The sequence below is a fragment of the Micromys minutus genome (assembly GCF_963924665.1).
Source record: "Micromys minutus genome assembly, chromosome: 3".
NCBI classification, from domain to species: Eukaryota; Metazoa; Chordata; class Mammalia; order Rodentia; family Muridae; genus Micromys; species Micromys minutus.
The window spans coordinates 70,999,720-71,005,598 of record NC_137972.1 but is presented as its reverse complement, the minus strand read 5'-3'; the positions used below and the strand labels follow the sequence as shown (position 1 = coordinate 71,005,598).

The 5,879-nt window shown below is 37.8% G+C and overlaps 1 pseudogene across 1 annotated transcript; it reads left to right on the top strand.

Annotated features, from left to right (window-relative positions):
* The first annotated feature begins 4,497 nt into the window (after nt 1-4,497).
* LOC308418938 (glutathione S-transferase kappa 1-like) lies at nt 4,498-5,124 on the top strand (annotated as a pseudogene). Its single transcript has one exon. The product of its transcript is annotated as a glutathione S-transferase kappa 1-like (transcript).
* Nucleotides 5,125-5,879: the final 755 nt, after the last annotated feature.

Genomic DNA, 5,879 nt, shown 5'->3' with positions numbered 1-5,879 from the left:
CAAATGGAAAGGATATGGCAGCAGGCAATCACCCGCAACCAAAGAAGAAATGGTGAACACTAGAAAGGTTGGTATTTTGATAATTGTAAAAATGAGTTTAGAAATGTCATCAGATTCAAGATTAATATAAAAGTCATTTCTCTGCATTCCAGCTACTAATACTGTCATGGCACCATGCCTCCTGACTGTTTTCTAACCAGAGAACTCACAGAAGAGGTGGGTATCACCTGGGCCTCTCTGTTTTTTTTTTTACTCTTTTCACCACTTTGATGAATTATGTAGACCTGGAAGCCTATTAAATATTCACAAATTCAGGATTTGCCTTTGCACTGACTTTTATGGGAATTCTACCTTGACACAATCCTTTCACATTTGTCTTCAGGTGTCTGGGATAAGCCCCCATCACATTGCTATTCCCATTTCTTGACCTCCACTGTGGGTCTCACTTTTTACAGACCTGATTTACATGCAGATCTAATCACTCAGATCTACCACAGCCGATCCTACCTGGTAAAGAGGATGACCCACTTTCAGCCCAATCCTCTCTTACAGTATGCATGATAGGTGTCCTGCATGGGGAATCCTGAGACAGATATGATCTTCATTCTCTTTGTTCCTTAATACAACAGACTAGCTTTGAAGAGCAGAAGCTACAGAATGCACCAAAGCATCCTTCCATATAAGGAGGACCACTTAGTAAAACATGATTGCTCTCACAGGTTACAAGCTCCAGGTCTCAACTGAGAGATATTTGCACCGCAATAGAAGAAGTTTATAAAACAAATACTGACTTCATTTCAATGGAGTACAGAGAAGCTAAGCCTAGAAGGTCACTTAAACTAATTTACTATGTGGTGAAAAACAATTATAAGAGAACTAGTAGAGCTTTTAATAATATGATAAACCATCATATTGATTATTTCTGAAGAGGGTCAACTAGAAAGACAACTGAGAAGACTTTCTTTGTGACCAAAGCAATCTCAACACACAGCTTACACAATATAATTGTAAAGAAGTCGAAATTTAATTAGATCATACTTTTTAGTAATTAATATACCCGATCATTGCTAAAAATCAAAATAAAGTGCCAGAACTGTGTACAGCCAAGCAACTAGGTACATGTGTAACATAGACAGCTCCAATAAGAACATATCTGAAAAAGCATTCAATTGTTCAAGACATATTTTACTTTAGTCTTATGTTGATATGTGTCTGTGTCTAGTTTGATGAACCAATGAGTTTAATTAGAGTACCTTATATGAGAATAAATAACTTACAGAGAGCCCTCCCATCCCATGGAGAGGCTGTGAATTAGTTACATAGTCTAGGGAGAGAGCCCTCACCCTATTGGTACATCTAATGCAGTAACTCTGGAGCCCCTCTTGAGTTCTACTGTACCACCACATGTGCTAGTGTACCACTTGATGAACCATCTTCCTAGCTACTCACAAGACCCTGTGTACCTTTGTTTACTGCTTCATAAGCCCTTACTGCCTCCATGAGAGAATTTTAGTGAGGGAGTCTTGTGTGGGTAGATTCGGCTTCTCTGAGGTCAAGACAACAAAGGCTATACCATGTGCATAGGAAGACAGTGTCCCACAAAACACATACATATATGAATGTATCACAAGTTGTGAACAAATATGTCATAGCAGTTCAAAGGCAGGGAAGAAGCTTTGAAGACTGCTTTGAAGAGTTCGCTCTCTGTGTATAACTAGGTGAGTTAAAGGATTTTTCTAATAGAACACACAAAAATTAAATAAAATGGAGCAAGAAATTAAATATAGGAATTAAGATACTAATTGTAAAAAAATTATGGGATCTAGTGCATTTTAGCAAAGTTACTCTATATCACAGGTTCTACTGTTTGAGTTCCATTGAGAAGTGTGAATGTATTGTCTCACTGCTAAGACACGGGGGCCCTTAAATTGGCAGATGGATGGAAAAAAGTCTTGAGTCCTTAATAATTCCCATAGAGAATGGAACCGTCATTCCTGAGCTAGAGTTGGAGGTAAGCAGCTGCAACTACATTTCCACAAACTGACGCATTCTGACTACCAAGCTTCCTTATGTCTCCCCACTTAAACATTTTGCATTTGTTCAATGCCCTTATGTACATTTCTATGAACTGTAAATGCTTACTTTTCTAAGATTCAGTTTCCCAGTGAGCCTGTTTTGCATTGATCAGCAGCTGCTTGTTTGGGGGAAAGTTGAATATCAAGAGAAGCAAGGCCATGGTTCCAGAACTATGCCTACTTTTTTTTCTTTTCACTCAGACATTGTTCCAATGTACAGAAGAAGAAAATTCAACATTTATCAATGTAAGCAAACTTTTCCAAAAATATTTCATTCACTATATTAAAACGGGCACTTATGGTAAGGAATAAAATCCAACTCATTACCTTCAGACCTTAAGTCTAATTCTAAGAAAATCCTCCATGGTGCATAAATTCTGTATGAATAATTTTAAGTCTCTTTCACTTTGACCTTTGGCTAAATTAAACAAAGCAATCATATGATTTACAAATGAGAAACATAAAAAAATATAGAATGATTAAAAATTAAAATACATAACATAACCTTTCATAATAAAATGAGTGTTTTACTAATTTAATCTCAAAAGCATATTGATCATATTCATGTTGTACCTAAGAAATATAAAGAAATCTAATTAATATGTGTCTGAATGAAGATATTCATAACAATGAACCCGGAGATCATACATGTTAATGCATTGCAGGGAAATTTTCACTACATGTTCTAATTGGGTCTCATTGTTAGCAAACATCTGAAATAGTATTTTTCTTGATTGTTTGTAAAGACACTACAATTTCCCATTTAAAGTTTCCTCCCTTGTTTTCTTCTGTGCAGACAAATTCAAAATAATTTCTGTGTCCTTTGCTCAAATTCACAATCATTTCTGTGTGCTTTTCTTTGTTCATCATAAATATGTAGATTAGTGATACTGGAGTTTGCACGTGGTCAGAAGTGTGGATGTTGCCAAGGACTAACATGAAGGTTCCTACTACACAGATTTGCACTGAAAATCATGTGTTACTAAAGAAACACATTTCAGAAGGTGCTCTCCAGTCTGTAGGTTCTTTAAAGATGCATAGTGTGGGTACCGCATCGCAATAATACTAAGTATATCTTGAAGCGCAAGTTATGAAGTATATCCTTCATAACTTATAACGTGCTTCCCAACTTTTGGGATATTGTGTATATAGGACATGCATTTGTGGGTATGCCTACATCCCAGCACAGGTGTGGAGGTAAGAGGACAACTTTATGGAGACAATCCTCCATTTCTAACTTTATGTGGGTCCCTGGCATTGAAATCAGGATTTTAGGGTCCCTGGCAAATGCTTTTACCTGCTGAGTATCTTCTTGGCATAGTCTATAGCTTCTGACTTATTCTATTATGTAATCAATATCCTTTGTAAATAAAGGCAGCACCATGTATGTGGTCCAAACACAGTAGTGGTCATGTCAGAACAGCAATAGCTGCCATCATACACCAACTGCACTGGGCAAGTATTGTAAATAGAGGAGCAGAAGGAGAGAGAGCTCAATTACACAGGCTTTGAGCAATGCAAGTGGGGGAGCCATAGTATATTTAAGTGCAATTAGATATTAACATAATTATACATATGAAATCAACAAAACATGTATTTCATCAACAAATAAGTTATAATATAAACATGCATATATAGAGATATAGTAAAATAAAAACTATACAATCCTACATAATCAAAAAATAGAATGGAGGGCTAGAAAGCAACATTTTCTGGATTCAACACAGCAAGTTTATTCATTAAATCACATCAGTTGTAGTTGTCCATACTGGCCCCACCTAAGAATAGAATATAAAAACGTCAGCTGAGTAAGCAGAAGGGACTCTTAGGCCCTACTACTTACCTCTGAATTATTGGCAATGCATAGACTCTGGCAAACAGAAAGCACTATCCTCAGTTTGTTTTATACCCTCTGATGAGCCTACCTGGCTTCAGTGGATATCTCTGAATCCATGGTTACATAGATAACCTTGGCTAAGCGTTTTGGGTTGCAAAGCAAAATGAGTAGACATGAAGAAAATGAGTGTGATAACAGTGAGAAAAGACAGTCAGGGAGTCAGGCAGGCCGCTTACAGGAGTGGTTAGGATACAAGGTATGCAGATGAGAATTTAAAAACATTTAATAAAACATGTAAGAAGATAAGCAGTGGCTGGACACGAATAGGCATATGTCTTTTATATATTTCCTTTTGACAATAATTTAAAAACATGTATGTAATGTTTTATCTGATAACTGTGCCACAATTTAACTATTATTGGTTGTCAACTTTTTAAAGAGATTTATACCTTTTTGTTTTATAATAAAAAATAATTTCATATTTATTCTTCTTTATCTCTCAGTGAATGGACCTCAAAAATAAATTCTCTTGGTAGCTTTTCAGCAGACCACTACTTCACGTTTGCTTTTTCTCTCCATTGCCATATGGGGCCGGCACCGCTTGTTTTGGAACTGTTCTACGATGTGCTTGCTGTTCCACTAGTCCTTGCTGGGCTTTGAGGTCCTATGCAGATACCAAAACCTCTGGAATATCAAACTGCAGTTATGGCCCACTTTAATCGCAGGGACCATGAAAGACAGAGGAAACCAACCATCAGCTATCGTTCTCCCCAAAGGCCGGTATGTGTTCAGAGAAAAAAGCCATGTGCTTCCTCACCACTGTGAGCATAGAGCACCTATAGATGCTGCTGGAGGAGGTGTCCAGAGAGCTATGGGTGCATGTTTGGTCTTGAGATGAAGATATTTTAGAGTCCCAGAGCGTTCTGGCTGCAACAGAGAAGACTGGAATATCCACAGCGTAAACCCAACACTTTCTGGAGAAGATTCCTACTGTACCGGTGAAGAGAGACCACCGAAACAGCCTGCAAAAAGAGGGCCTGTGGGCTGCCCACCACTGTTGCCCATGTGCATGGTAAAACTTACCTGTTATGTGGGTCTGACCGCATGGAGTTGCTAGCTTACCTGCTAGGAGAGAAGTTGATGGGCCCTGAATGGCAGTCTTCGAGATTTTTCTATTTGACGAAGCTGTCTCCTGTCGCCTTGGGGGGCTAGCTGCCTTTACTTTTGTGCCTAACGAGTGACTTTTGAAAAGTATTAAGTTCTGCATTCTTATAAAACAAACCTGATGCCACTAGAAAAAACCAAACCAAACCAAAACAACAACAACAAGAAGCTTTCTCTTCAGCACTCTTGAACAATATTGCCAAATTTCCATAGTTGGAAATAAATCTGGATACTGTTGTTTGGTTCTAAGAAATATTTGAGCCAGGAATTTGACATTTAATACTATTGGGATTTAGGAAACTAGTCATCTTTTACTTAGAATGTGTGTAAATGTGTGTGTGTCTGTGTCACATGTGTATATATGCATTTAATCAAGAAGTCAGTGAATGAGCCAATGTCAACGAACAGAGTTCTTAAAAGATGAAGTACAGATTGTCAATAAGCATTTGGAAACATGTTTAACAAACTTAGTGTGCTGGTTGGTTTGTATCAACTTGACACAAACCTAAACACATGTGTGTAGAAGGAATCTTAATTGAGAAAATGACTCTATAAGATTAGCAAATGCACAAGTTTGTGGGTGGCATTTTCTTGATTAATGATTGATGTGAGAGAGTTCAACCAATTTTTAGGCAGTGACACTCCTGGGCAGGTGGTCCAGAATGGAAAAGAGGGCAGGTAGAGCCACCTATAAGCCGTGTTTCTCCATGGCCTTTGCTTCATTTCCTGCCTCCAGGTTTCTGCCTTGAATTCTTTCCCCTAGTGAGAGATCATTATTAGAACATGTAACTGAAATAAAGATT